General features: G+C 48.3%; 1 protein-coding gene across 10 annotated transcripts in view; it reads right to left on the reverse strand.

Moving 5' to 3' along the window:
• The window catches only part of NBR1 (NBR1 autophagy cargo receptor), a 657,239-nt gene that overhangs the window by 429,933 nt on the left and 212,847 nt on the right, over nt 1-14,459 (reverse strand). The window lies entirely within an intron of this gene.

The following is a 14,459-nucleotide window of genomic DNA, read 5'->3' on the forward strand; positions in this document are numbered from 1 at the left end:
GCATGGCCCCTGGCCACGATCTCCAGGACCCACTTGTCTGACGTTATCGACAGCCAATTTGAGTAAAATGTTGATATTCGTCCTCCAATTTTTTCTCGAGAGTAGGGCTGTGGTGGTGGCAGGTGAAATGTCTCATTGGCGCTTATCCTTTCCACAGTAATTTGTCTTTCCCCTGTTCTGGGTATAAGTAGACTTTCTCTGGCCATAAGATTGGTAGCGCTGGGTGTGAAAGCGCGGATTGCCTTGTCTGTAGGAGGATTGCTGGTTGTATCCACCTCTGTTGGAGGACGATCCCCGTCCTCTCGCTCCTCGAAAGGGCGGCTTGCGGAATTGAAGGCTGCCCAAGGATTTCGCTGTTTCCGTATCCTTTTTAATCGTCTGCAAGGCTTCCTCCACTTGGGGGCCAAACAGATACTCACCATCATATGGCATGTCCAATACCTTATTCTGGACCTCTTGTCTGAAGGAAGTGGAACGTAGCCACCCCTGCCTACGGAGAACCGCAGCCCCCCTAGTTGTCGAAAGCCAGTTGAGGGTACATCAACTGCTGAATCAATAATCTCTTCTGAGATTCTTTGGCCTTCTTGTAGGATTTTCAGCGCCTCAGCCTTGGAAGGCTCAGGAAGGAGGTCAATGAACGGTGCGATGTCCGACCACATCTGTCGGTCATATCTTCCTAAGATGGCCAATGAATTAGCCGCTCGAACAGCCGTAGCCGCCATGGTGGAGACGCGCTTCCCAATAGAGTCTAGGCATTTGCCATCTCTGTCCGGCGGGGCTGTAACAGAAAAGGAAGGGTTTCTAGCCATCTTTTGGGCTGCTTGGACAATTACAGAGTCAAGCTTCGGCTATCCAATGAGGCACGCAGGGGATATGTCCGGTGCCCTGTACTTTTTTTTCCATTCGTGGCAGGACCGGAGGAATGGATGCCGGGGTTGCCATGACCTTTATTCCCTCCTGCCAAATAAAGTCAATGATGGGTACAGACTTGATCTGTTTTCTGGGCTGATCTTTAAAGTCATATAGAAAACAGTCTTGTTCCATATGTTCCATATCAATATGGAAGCGTTTAGTTGCACGCTCCATCAAAAGGTGGAAGCTGCCCACGTCCACCGGCGGTGAAATTGAGACAGTCTGAGGTGAAGGAGAAGGAGTTTGCACCTGGTATTCATCCCACTCCGACTCATCCTGTACCTCTCCTTCTCTTTGATCAGCTTCATCCGAAGACTGAGGATCCGCAGGCTGATTGAGCGATGTAGGTGAAGAAGGATTTGCTGGTTGAAAAACTGGTAAAGGCGCTTCAGTAGCCGGAGTAACAGGCACCGAGCCTAAGGACTAGTGGCTGCTCCGAATGTCCTTTGAACCACTTCATCCTCACTGTCAGAGTCTAAAAGCTGGTCAGGAACCTGCGATGGTGACTTCTGAGGTGAAATATGTAGGGGTGAGAGCTGGCGAGCTGGTTCACGCCTTTGAACTAAAGACTACTTTGGTGTCAAGAACACCATAGACGGTGACCAGACCTGCAACGCAGTGCAAGATGACAATTGCGGCGTCGACGGTGTGCCCGCCGTTGTCGATGGAGCAGACGTCAATGATTCCGTCGTCGACGGCATAGACTTAGACGATGAAATAGGCTTCGTCGACGGAATGGACTTCGTCGACGAAATGGGCTTCGTCGACTGAACGAGCTTCGTCGACGGTACAGGTTTCGTCGACGGTACAGGCTTCGTCGACGGTACAGGCTTCGTCGACGGTATAGACATCATCGACTGGACAGGCTTCGTCGACGGGATGGCAGTCGTCGACGGATTGTGCTTCGTCGAAGGTGGGATTGTCGTCGACGGTACCATCTTCGTCGATGTCTTCGTCGACGGTGGTAACTTCGTCGACAGAGCGGAGCCCGCCGACGAGCCCATTGACGGTGTCTTCTTCTTCGTTGACGGTAGAGCCTTCAGAGGAGTCGACGACGAGGCGTCAAGGATGGCCGTCGTCGACGAGAGAGGTCTAACAGATACATAGACCATAGTTGGTGAAGAGGCTGCCGTCGACATGATCATCTGGGGCTTGGGGCATGAGAATGTCACTGTCGACGTAGATGCAGCGTCGACGGAGGTCTTCGTCGACGATGAGACAGTAGATTGCGTCGGCGACGATAAAGAAACAGCCTGAGGTGAAACTTTGACAACTGTCTGAGGCAATCTTTTGGTGGAGCGTTTTCGAGGTGCAGAAGAACGCTCCATGTCCTTGCCTGTGGGGATAGCCTTAGAAGTGGAAGGCTTGTCAGATCCCTTAGAAGGTTGATGTTTTTAGCAACCTTAGCTCCAGGAGATGGCAATACCTCAGACGCAGGCCTCTTTCTAGACGCTGAAGTGAAACCAGAGGCAATACTGCCAACCTCAGAGACAGGATTATCAGAATCCTTAAGCTTTCGTAGCCACAAAAGCAACCGACCCTCTCTATCTCTGAGAGTCTTCTGAGGAAAAGTTCTGCAGATCTTACAGTACTTGACTTGATGATCTGGGTATAGGCAATAAATACATTTTTTGTGGGGGTCCTCTTTAAAAAGCCGGAGCTTACCACAAGAATCACAGGCTCTAAACAGAGATTTCGTTGAAGACATCCTTGAAGAAAAGATCCAAAAGGAAGAAAGAGAAGAAAACTGAGCAGAGCTCAGGAAGACTCCCTTCACACGACGTGCGGTAGAAAATCTGAGAGCCTGAGCCTCTGGGGAGAACCTTCTGGTGGGTGCTGGCGCCTGATTGGCTGTATTTTGGACTATACAAAATGACTAGGGTAGTCATAGGTGTGGAAGTTTTTTCTACTGTAGCTTTGGCTACTTTACTTCCTGGTTTGTTTTTATTGGTATTTACTATGTATTTATAGCATATTATTGCTTTTTTATGTACCGTGGGACTCCCACTCCGACGACGGGGAATGATTCAGGCATGTGAATCTATGAAAGACACCCCATATACCGGAGAATCAGTGTTCTTTGACACCCACCTCATTTGAGCTAAAAGCACATGCCTCTGTTGCGTCTATATTGTGTGTGAGCAATATGTATCTCACTAATTAGTGCTGTAACTAGTTCACTTGATGACACTACAAAGATTATTATATAGTTGTCAGGTCTAGGTCACTCCTTGATCCGATTATTTTTGTCTTCTTGCCCTTGATTATTAAACCTTTTAGAGAATCTTAGTAATATCTCATTATAGCCTTTGCTCCCGTTGCCTCAAAAGTTGCACAAGTAATCAAATTTGTGAAGAAGTTCTTGGCAGGTTCTACCATTTAAGTTATTTTCGGCTGATATCCCTTTGCCTTCTGAAGACAAAGTGGTGAAAAAGGTTGTCAATAGACAGCTTTGTTCTGATTATGGTTAATAATATCTTGGAACCCCCATTAGGCCCAGTTTTGCGCACTGCACAAAACAGAGGTTGAGCTGGTCTCAGATCAAGGTTGTGTTGCCACCTTAATCTTTTTAGAGCTATCTTTGGTCTTAGCAGAGACTCAACTGGTTTTGCTTTCCATTTTCACAAACCAGTTGTCGGAGTATTACCCTGCATGCAATTAGCTAAGAAAGATCAACAGCTGTCAAGAACCCTGTCCTCTTTCAATCTTAATCTTAATTAAGACCCCTCTCCTGGGCAGTTCAACACTCGACTATGAGACAGACACTTTTCAAAATGTATGCCTGTCTATGGCCTTTGCAGACAATGGCAATATATCCTCCACCAAATTCAACTTCCAAAGCTGTATGTTCGTTTAGACATATGGGTGTAATAGAACTTGCTAATAACAGAACTGAAAATAATGAGTTTCTAATCGCGGTCAATCAACATTTACTTTGGTACTCCGCCTATTTCAGCTGACAGTCCAGAAATAAAGTTTTCTTTCTGACAGCTCATTAATCTTATTCCTAAAATTAATCATATTTCTATTTGCTTTCTATCTGATGATACCTTGCAAAATGTTACCATTCCCTTCATTTTGAATGTTGCTCCCACAGTTGTCAAGGCTGTAATTGTAGATCACCTCAATGCAAGTTTTTTTTTAATCTCAGTTCAAATTGCTACATCGTCTTCAGCTAACAAATAACTCCTGGTGTTTCTCACTAGGTCTCTATTTTTTGATTAGCTAGTTAAGCACCACTGGCTGATAGTGGTCAACATATGACATTTAAGAGCTTATGCATTTTCCATAGAGCTGCCAAATGCCCCGAAGATCCTGCAGAACATGTTCAAGGTCTATGGGCAAACCAGAATTCTCAGTTTCTCTCACGACAGAAAGCCTGTTGTACCCAAATTAGGTAATGTGTTATGATGGCCACGTTCCTACGTACTGGAAAATAAATGGAATTCTATTTCCCTCTACTTTCTTGAATGTACTCATTATTTACCACTCCATGATTAGTTTAAAACTTGTCTCTACTTCTTTGGTAAGATATTTCTGATCTCACAGCGCCTGAAAACACATAGGAATAGTTGTACATTGCACAAACAGAACACATAAGAAAATGTCTAACCATTAACCTTTTTTGAGTTTCTGAAATATGTCAACATGCCACCACAATAACCTAATGATTTTTGATAACTCTCCTCTTTTACAAATGGGTAACAAAAAAGGACTCATGGAGCTAAAAATGCTAATGAACTCTTGAAATCTGCCATGTTGTGATTGAGATAGGAACATTTTAGTCAAACCATGGTCTTTTTAGAAGACCCAGCATTTATTTGAATAGAATCTCTTATGTAATCATGTAACGAGAATGAGCAAAAGTAATTCCTCATTTGAAGTTGTTACTTTGCTTAATTAGCCTTTCTTAACTTCTTCAGTGTGAATATGTACAATATCAAAAATACATCACAGTCCTAATATTTCAATGGTTATAGCAAATTGAAAGAACACCAACAGTACAGTCTGTACTGAAACAAACATGGCGCAAACTAAGTTGTGTGTATCAAATTAGCCCTGGTAGCCACAGACTATCAGTTAAACTTCGCTCGGTCTCAACCTTTATGAGATCAGTTCTTAGGACAGGCCCTTCGCAACGACATGATTTTGAGTAACCAATCATAATAATGTTCATTTATAAAACACAGATCTGTATTTTATATTTTTTTCTTCTCTTCAGATAAATATCTTCCTATCAAATTTTAGGCACACGTCAACCCAGTAAGTCTCTTTTAGGATGCAAATCAACCAGGATATTAATAAGTTGCTGACCAATATCTCATTAAGACACGCATTTTCTCAACTACAGCAGTTGTACTGTGGGTTAACTACAGTTATAGCGAGAGTTCATTTACAAAGGTTCAGGTTTTTTAACTTCAGTATAAATGAGTGATGATATTTTATCTTCTTCTTTTTCCTAGTGGTATTAAGAAAGTAGTAACTTTTCTATGAGCTGCCATGAGAACACACACACACACATTTTTTAGGTTAATTTGTTTTAAGTGGGAAGGGGTGCTCTCAAGCAAATAGTCAACACAGTGGGCTCCATGACACAATACACGGAGGTTAATTACTTCCAGGACCACTAGTTGCTTTCGAAAATTGTTTTGACAAGACTCTGGTATACAGCGGTTGATATAAACTCATTTGTTCACAGGGGGCTGGACAGGGATCGCAAACCAGCCCTGGCAATTAGGTCCAACACGGCCAGGTAGGGGATGGAGGGGTGCTGGGTGGACCACTGCCACTGCGTGTGCTTTTGTTACAAGGGGCCACATTGTCTGCAAAAACTGCCCCCAGTAACAAAACCGGCCCCCACCCTTATGGCCCACCAGGGAAACTTCCAGTGTCCACTACGGCCAATCCGGCCCTGTATGTTCACCTTGAGTTTTGACTGTGCCTGTTCAAACGAGACAGAAGAGGAAACGTCAAAGGTGTGTGTTGTAATGCATGTTTGGATATATGTCAGACAGGATCCAGTAACTTTTGATCAGTACCTCTGTGTGACATTATGTGGCACCGTGTGGCTACGCAAGGATGCCACCCTGCCCAGGAAATAATGTGCGGGGCTCATAAAGGTGTCACTCAAATGCGCTGACATCCGCTGCACCGCATCCCCAGACGCAGAGCACCAACAGCAAATTAGCTTTGACCAGTGAGCTGATATTATTAATGGGTAGAGACTAATTCATAGAATGGTGAGGATGGGAGGGTGGGTGATGATGATTCTGTGTCTAGCAGTAAGAAAATTACAGAAGGCTAATAAATATTTCTTCCGATAGAGACTTCTAACCGCCGATTTCTCACCTTGTGAATAAATAATAGAGCTACACCTTTTAGGAGGTGGGTGTGTGAATTGGATCAAACCAAGGAGTCTCTTGGGACCAAGCAGATTAAATGGCGCTATCAGCATCCTGGCTGTTCATACAGTAGTGCTTCGTGAATGTATGGAGCGATGCTCATGTAGCTACCTGGCAGATATTCTAGACAGGAACTCTGCGTATTAACACGGTGGTAGCAGCTTTGACTCTGATGAAATGAGCTTACAGACCTTCTGGAGGCTGCTTTTTGGGCAATGCATAGCAGATATTGATGCAGAGACCGAGCCAACAGGCGATGGTCCTCTGCTGCACTGCCTTGCTTTTTTAAAACCCAGTGAACCCCACAAAGAACTGATCGCCCCCCTCCCATGATCTTTGGTACAATTGATGTAAAAGCTAAGTGTTCTTTCGGGGTATGAACAATGGAATATTTCCTCCTTCTTAGAGGGGTGAGGAGGATCATAGAACACCGGCAGGGTGTTGGCTTGACCGACGAGGAACGGCGTCACAACTGTTGGTAAGAAGGATGCTCACGTACGAAGAACCAGTTTGCCTGGGAAGAAAATGGTGGAGGTTAACATAGAAAGAGTGAAGCTCGCTCTCTCATTGAGGGGAAGGTAACGAGGAACTCCATCTTGAGGGTGAGGTGTGGCAAAGGACCACTGTGAACCGGCGCAAAGGGAGTGCACATCAAATATGTGAGGACCAGGGGTGCGTGGCCAAGAGGTCCAGCATCGCGGTCACTTTCTAGACAAGCTCAAACATAATCCTTTATTTATCCTGTCGTTGGCGGTGTAATAACCCTCTCTAATCCACCCATGACCTGCCGGAACCAGTGAGGAACAGCTGGGAGCCCACGTATAGGGGCTGGGAGCTACCGCTCCGGAGTTTGGCTCAGTCGTGGATCGTGGTTGCGCGGCCACCGCTTGGGGATTGCATGCAGTTAAGGCCTGGGGCTTGCATGCAGCGAAGGCCTGGGGCTTGCATGCAGCGAAGGCCTGGGGCTTGCAGGCTTGCATGCAGCGAAGGCCTGGGGCTTGCAGGCAGTGAAGGCCTGGCGCTGCCCCCCTGGAGCTTGTGTGAGGTCGTGAGGAGCTCCTGGCGGTCCGGGCCACCTCAATCCTTCCTCACTGCATCTAGGGTCAGTCTAGTTGGCACCGGCGGTGCCCCGCGCCCTGATGATCTGCAGAGGCCTTCGGGCCTGTACTCATCCCTAGGGCGGGCGGCTATTTTGGCTCATCCGGGGCTTCGCCGTGGCAGAGGACTGGCACATAGGGGCCCGCTCGAGATCTGTTGGGTCCCCCTCAGGACTTCTGCTCCGTCGCCTAGACCGAGTGTGAGTGGGGGAGATGGATGCCGCCTGGCCCCATCGGCAAATTCTGCAATCCGGCGGCCGAGCAGGTGTGGATCCCGGATCTTCACCGCCGTGAGCGCCTTGGTTTCCCTGGGGGGGGGGGTTTCGGAGGCGAAGGGTCCTTTGGAGTGGCATGCTTGGATCCGTTACAGCGCAGTTGGGGCCCCCTGCCAGTCTACTTCGGCGGGGCCCTTGGGCTGTTCCCTGCGGCCTCCCTCCTCATCGTAGCTGGCCGGATATAGTGGATTGGGAGCGCCGGAGGCTGTGGCAGTGTGCCGGCCCAGGCCTGTGGTGGCACACTTGGCCGAGGGTCCCAGTCCGGTCCTCTTCGTGGCTGGAGGATCCCACTACATTGCGGACCAGCAAGACCTCTCCATGGACCCCAGGGGGTTGTCCCACCCGTGGACAGGCGGAGGGGTGACACCCACTAGGGGGGCTCTGGGGCACCTGTGCGCAGAGGAGGCTTGGTTAGTCCCGGTGCGGCTTGTGTGCAGACTGCCTCGGACCAGTCTTTCCGCCTTCGGGACGAAGTGGTTGACACTGCGTTCGAGAGTTGACCGGAGCCGAGAGTGGAGGATGCGGAGGGCAGGGCTCAGAGAAACAATCTCCGCTTTGTGGGATTTTCGGAGGGCTGTGAGAGCAACAACATGGATTAGTTTCTTACGAAGTGGATCACGGGGTCAATCCCCCCGGAGGTCATTGTCGCTGTGCTACATAATTGAACGTGCGCATTGTGCCCTCATGCATAAACCACCTCCTGGGCCCCGGCCGGGGCCCGTCATGGTGAGACTCTTGAATTTCCATGATCGTGATGCTATCCTTTCACAGGCCAGGTTGGCCGGTAAGCTACACTTCGACTCTCACCATATCCTGATATTTCTGGACTATACGCAGATGGTGCAACAGCAACGCAAATCCTTCACTGCTGCTACAGCCCAGTTGCGGAATCTTAAAATTCATTATGCACTTCTCTTCCCGGCCAGATTGAGAGTCATATACAAGTCACGTACCCTTTTATTCGATACTCCAGAGGAGGTCTTTGCCTGGACGGACGAGAGACAGAGACATAGGCCGCATACTCTGCCGCAACTGTACCCTGAATCATGAACCAGAGAGGTTGAGTGACAGGCGGTTCAGCCTAAGGTGAAGCCGACTCGGAGGTCCAGCTCGATACGCCTCTCTAAATCACAAAGTGCATCTACATCGCGGATAGCGGAGGCTCAGGAAACTCCGTCGCCGCCTTAACCAGAGGTTGGAGAACTTTCCTTACAATGGTTGCTGCGCCAGCGGCGTCTACTGTGCCCCAGTCCATGGGTGGCCTAAACCCCTTAACTCTTTTCTCAGTATCTGAGAACTTTCTTAATGTTTGAGGACTGTTCTGTGGGGAACTCTAGGTATGGGGACGTACCCTGCTCCCGTTGGCGTAGTGGCGTGTCCCATGCTGTGACAAATGCTTCAATTGTTGTGAGGTATTGGGTGGGTGGGGGCCGGGGGATAGGTTTGTTCTATGTTGTTGATTACACTGTGTCCTTTTTGCTTCCACCTATGATTTGTATGCCCTGTGCCGGCCCAGAGTTTCACACTTCTATTCGATGCCCAGTCCTGTAACTGTTCCCGCAGTAAGCTGGAACATTCAGGGGGCTCTAAACAAGGTCAAACGCGGTGTGGTCCTATTACAAACCAAGGGGGCCCTTGCCGATGTTCTACTATTGCAAGAGACTCATCTGCTGGGCACTAAAGTGCTGTGTCTTGCGCGTTTTGGAAATGTCCAAGTTTTTCACGTGGGGTTTACCAGGGGTTCTTGGGGGGGGGGGGGAGGAGAGGTGGGAGGAGATTGCCATACTTATCTATCGTCGAATCCCCTTTGTTCATTCCAAAATATGGTCTGACCACCATGGTAGATATGTTATTATTTCAGGAACATTGCATTGGAAAATTATTACACTGGGCAGTATTTATGCACCTCCCCAACTTTCGGATACTTTTGTTGAGCGATTGTCAGCAAAACTGTTGGAGATTCCTGGAGGCATCTCAGTTCTCGGCGGGAATTGGAATGATGTGGCAAACGTGGCACAGGATAGACGGCGTTCGCGTGGGGCACCTGAGATATTGAGACCCACACGGTTGCACACATTCATGGGAGATATGGGGTGGAAGGATACTTGGCGCCACATACACCGAGCTACTTACAGTTATACGCATTATTCGGCGGTCCATGATTCGTTTTCTAGGCTGGATTATGAGTTTATACCAAACTCCTACTATTTTCGGATCGCAGAGACGGATATCTTACCTAGAGATCTGTCCGATCATTCTCAGGTGGCCCTCACTCCTGGAAGTGGTGCATCCCCCCTTTCGATAGCGGTTGTCGACGTGGCATCTCCAAGACCCAGAATACACGTCCCACATACAACAAGCCCTTATGGCATATTTCGCTGAGAATTCGGGCACGGTTGACTCCTCAACCATGGTATGGGAGGTGATGAAGCCCACCATTATGTGAGTGGACATCGCTTACTGTGCCGCCTGACGGGAAAAGCACTAGGAGGCTCTGAGCCAGACTGAAGTGCAGATTCTACTCCTAGAACAGAAATGCAGGGAAAATATGGCGGGGTATACCGCCTTCAATGCTCCTTCTACAGCAGACTTATGCGGACACCCTTCGTGAAGAGGCCAGGCAGGCTTGGTTGGCATCTCGAAGTAGAATCTAACAGTGGTGAGACAAATCGAGCTTGCTTCTCCATCGCTTGTGTCAACGAGCGCTCCGTCCAGTGAGCACACCGGGGATTCTCGATGGGGATGGCCGGATGCTCACTGACCCTGTCCGGATCGCTGTCAGTTTTGCGGCATACTATGCGGAGCTATATGCCCCCACGGAAGCCCTCACGTTACCTCTGGTCAACCAATTTCTTGATGATTTGCCTGCTTAGGCTATTTCGGATAGCTAAAGGGAAGATTTGGACGTCCCGTTGACGATAGATGAGTTAGGGGAGGCCCTGATCGACTTACGGTCCGGGAAAGCACCGGGGCGAACGGCTTCCCCAGCGAGTTTTTTAAAATCATTTCAAAACCACTGTCTTCCCCATTACTTGGCAGTGGTACATGCAGCCCTTGAAAAAGGGAAGCTTCCTCCGGACTGGAGGCACCCAGAAATCGCAGTTTTCCAAAGCCTGGTCGGTCCCCGGATCAGCACTCCTCATATCGCCCCATCTCTTAGTTAAACCTCAGGAACAAATTGTTGGCCAAAGAGCTGGCCAAATGTATCCTTCCCTATATGACCGAGTTGGTTCATCCAGGCCAGGCCGGCTTTATGCCCCAGCGGGCTACCCGTCACAAATATCACAAATGTATATAACTTGGTTGCGGCTATTGATCGCCTTCAGGGCCCTGTTCTTAGCGGAAATTGATAGAGCGCTTGACTCGCGGGGATGGGTCGATCTGTTTGCACTACTACAACGGTTAAATTGCGGTCCATGCCTTATCTCCTATATTAAACTTCTTTACACTGACCTCTCGGCCTCGGTCAGAATTGTTGCTGCGTCCGATCCTTTTCCTAAACGACGGGGTACTCAACATTGTTGTCCCCTTTCCCCCTATCTGTTTGATTTAGCTATGGAACCATTAGCAGCCAGGGTTCGCATGGATGAATGCACAGGTAATGGGCTTTGAGTGGCCGGGAGGGTTTTTGGATATGATTCCTCTCTACACCGATGACGTCCTATTCTTCCTTATGAATCCCTGCCGTTCAGGTCCCCGTATTCTCCGCATTATGCAGATTTACGGCCAACACACAGGCCAATATATGAATGCAAAGAAATCCGTTCTTTGGCCCGTGCATGAGGGCGCAGATATTGGCACCTGGACAGGGAGGTGACTGTGGCTACGACTCGTCTGAAATATCTTGGGGTCTATATATTGGCTGTACCATTGATTTCATGGGATAAAAATATCTCCCCTATTTGGACGCGCACACAGGCGGTGATGGAAGTGTGGTCATGAATGCCCTTATCTATACTAGGCAGGTCTGCAATCTTCAAAATGGTGTCCCTCCCTCGTCTCCTGTACCAATTACAGAATCACCCTTTCCAGATAGCACCTTCCTGGTGCCAACAGCTAAATTCCCGGTTGAGCCGCTTTTTGTGGCAGGACCAGACAGATAGGGTGTCCCTCAGGACAGCCAGCTACTCAGGTTGTCTTCGGCATTTGGATGGACTCCCTACGCCGGGTGGGATGGCTGTGGCGGTTGATGCAGGAGACCCCACTTTGGCAGAGCGACTGGGATGATAGATTCCCCCATGTGCCTTAGACAGAGAGGAGGGTACATTACTGCATATCACCTGGAACTGTGAGGCCTTGAGCCGGTTTTGGAGAGGGGTTATCGGCTGTCTCTCTGAAGTACTGGGATGAGCGGTACCTCATTCCCCTAGGCTAATTCTATTGCATATTATGGATGAGATAGGGGGCAATATCTACAAAAGACATTTACTAATCTTAGGTCTCACCCTAGCTATAAGGGATACTGCTCGGTCGTGGAAGGATCCGGCCCCACCTAAGTTGTGCGCTTGGAGGGCTGGTCTCGATTGGTGCATGGGCCAGGAGCAGCCTATTTTTAAGGCGAGAGGGTGCCCTCAGAAGCACTATAAAATCTGGAAGCGATGGGCGGATTTTAGGGGTCTTGATTTGGAGCCTCCTCTTCCACACCCTGCAGACACTGATATCATATAGTGGGGTAGCACGGGTCGCTATTTTTGTTGCAATGGTGATGGGGATTGTCATACAGCGGACAGGGCATACCGGGAGTCTTGTTTTACAATCTGTGACACAGTGTGTTAAAAGGTTTGGGGCTGTCGTTTACAGTCCTGATTGGTTTATGTTTATGTTTCAGAACTTTCATGGAATAGTCAACTGCTTGATATTCAATATGTGGACTATTATATGTATCCATTGCTTTAAAATTTGTATAAATACAATATCAGCTGACTCAATAAACAGAGTTTTGAAGAAAAAAAAATGCGAGGACCAAGTTAAGCTCCCACTGAGGTACATTGAAAGGAAAGTGAGTAAACAAGTGTAGGAGACCTTTCAAAAAAATGTCTGACAATCGGTGACTAAAATATTGAGGCTTGGTCCGGCAACTGTAACGGGCTAAAAGGTAACCTTTAAATTAGCCCATAACAATGCCTTGCCAGCCAAAAGACAAAAATAGAACATCGAATATCTTGGCCTGGAGGGGGTCAATATGATGTGTGCCACACCAAACTCAGGAGTTCTGGATACCATACTCAACGTGTCCAATCCAGGGCAACTAGAATGACTTGGGCCTGTCGCTCCTGATCATCTAGAGAACTTGCAGCAGGAGTGGTATCGGTGGGAAAGCATACAGGAGTACCGAGCTCCACGCTAGGCAGAATGCGTCCCCTAGTGATAGGCACCTAGGAAACTCCAACACGAAGAACTGCTGGCATTGGGTACACCAAGCCAAGGTTCTCTTAATTCCCTCCATTCATGAAAGAGGCCTTGTGCCACCTCCTGGTGTAACTGCCACTCCTGATCCACTAGGTGTCAGCAGTTGACCTCATCTGCCCTTGTATTCAAAGATCCTGCCAGGTGGTTCGATAACCTGATAGTCCAGCCGTTTCCAGAGGCATAGCATCTCCTGGCACATGCTCCAGAACCCCACAATGCCCCACCTGTTGCAATACCACATGACTGTGGTGTTGTTCATAAGCACCTGCCCCAGCCTCCCATTGATGTGTGTGTGTGTGGGGGGGGGAGCGAGACTTTCAAGCCAAGAGAATGTCCCTCAGCTCCAGGAGGCTGATATGGAGCCTGAGACCAGAGTCTCCGCATCTCCAAGATGGCAGCCCCAACTCAGATAGGACTTATTGGTCACAACTACCAATTCAGGGTGGGGTAGGAAGTGGCGTTTGCCACTGACCCAATCATGGTCTAGTACACTCCACTGCAAATCTTTCGCAGTTTCCTCTGAGAGGTGGACGTGGTCACAGAGGTCCTTAATATTGGATTCAATTATATACATATACTGTGTAAAAAAACTACGATTTAAAAAAAAAAATATGAACAAATGTATGTTGAATAAAATGAAATCTACGTTTTTTTCTCTTTAAAATCATGGAAAATTATTACTACTGTGTTAATGGCTTTGAACGCAGGAAATGCCTGGAAAGTTCTTTAGACCAACAAGAGCCTGAACTGCAGTGACCATTAGCATCTTGCTTGCGATAGAAGTAAACTTACATTTGTTTACGATCTCACTAGTAACTGAGCAGAAGTTGCCTCTAACAGATTTCAGGTCACGGACTTTATCCTTCTTGGTGCCAAATGGTTCAGCCAAGTACTCCTCTAAATGGTGGTCTTTGAAGACAAGCTCCTGTTAGCCACCAGGACCTTGAGTGAGTGATTAGGTAGCCGTTTAGTCAACCTACCATGGAAAATGAACTACAAGTGAAGAAGGAGCTGGCAAATGTCCACACTCAAAGCCATTTAAATAACCTATACTCACTAGCAATGCAACCCACGGAGGCCTCACAATGTTATCTGTGGAGAAGCGTGGCTCAGTGGTTAGAGGCGGCAGACCCTGAAGCTGAGATCGACCGTGGACCAGGGTTCGATTCCCCGCCTCGGCGGGTCTTGGGCTCAAAAATTCCACGGACTCGACAATTCTCGCTCTGGTGCCTACTCAACTCACGGGGTCACACTCTGCGACTCTGGGCAATAGCTTGCTTAATCTCCACTACGGCCCCTCGCGGCGGGATGCCTGGCTTTCACCTTGTGGACACCCTGCCGGGGTTTCTCACAGGGGAATACCA

This window comes from Lissotriton helveticus, chromosome 5_1 (assembly GCF_964261635.1).
Source record: "Lissotriton helveticus chromosome 5_1, aLisHel1.1, whole genome shotgun sequence".
NCBI classification, from domain to species: Eukaryota; Metazoa; Chordata; class Amphibia; order Caudata; family Salamandridae; genus Lissotriton; species Lissotriton helveticus.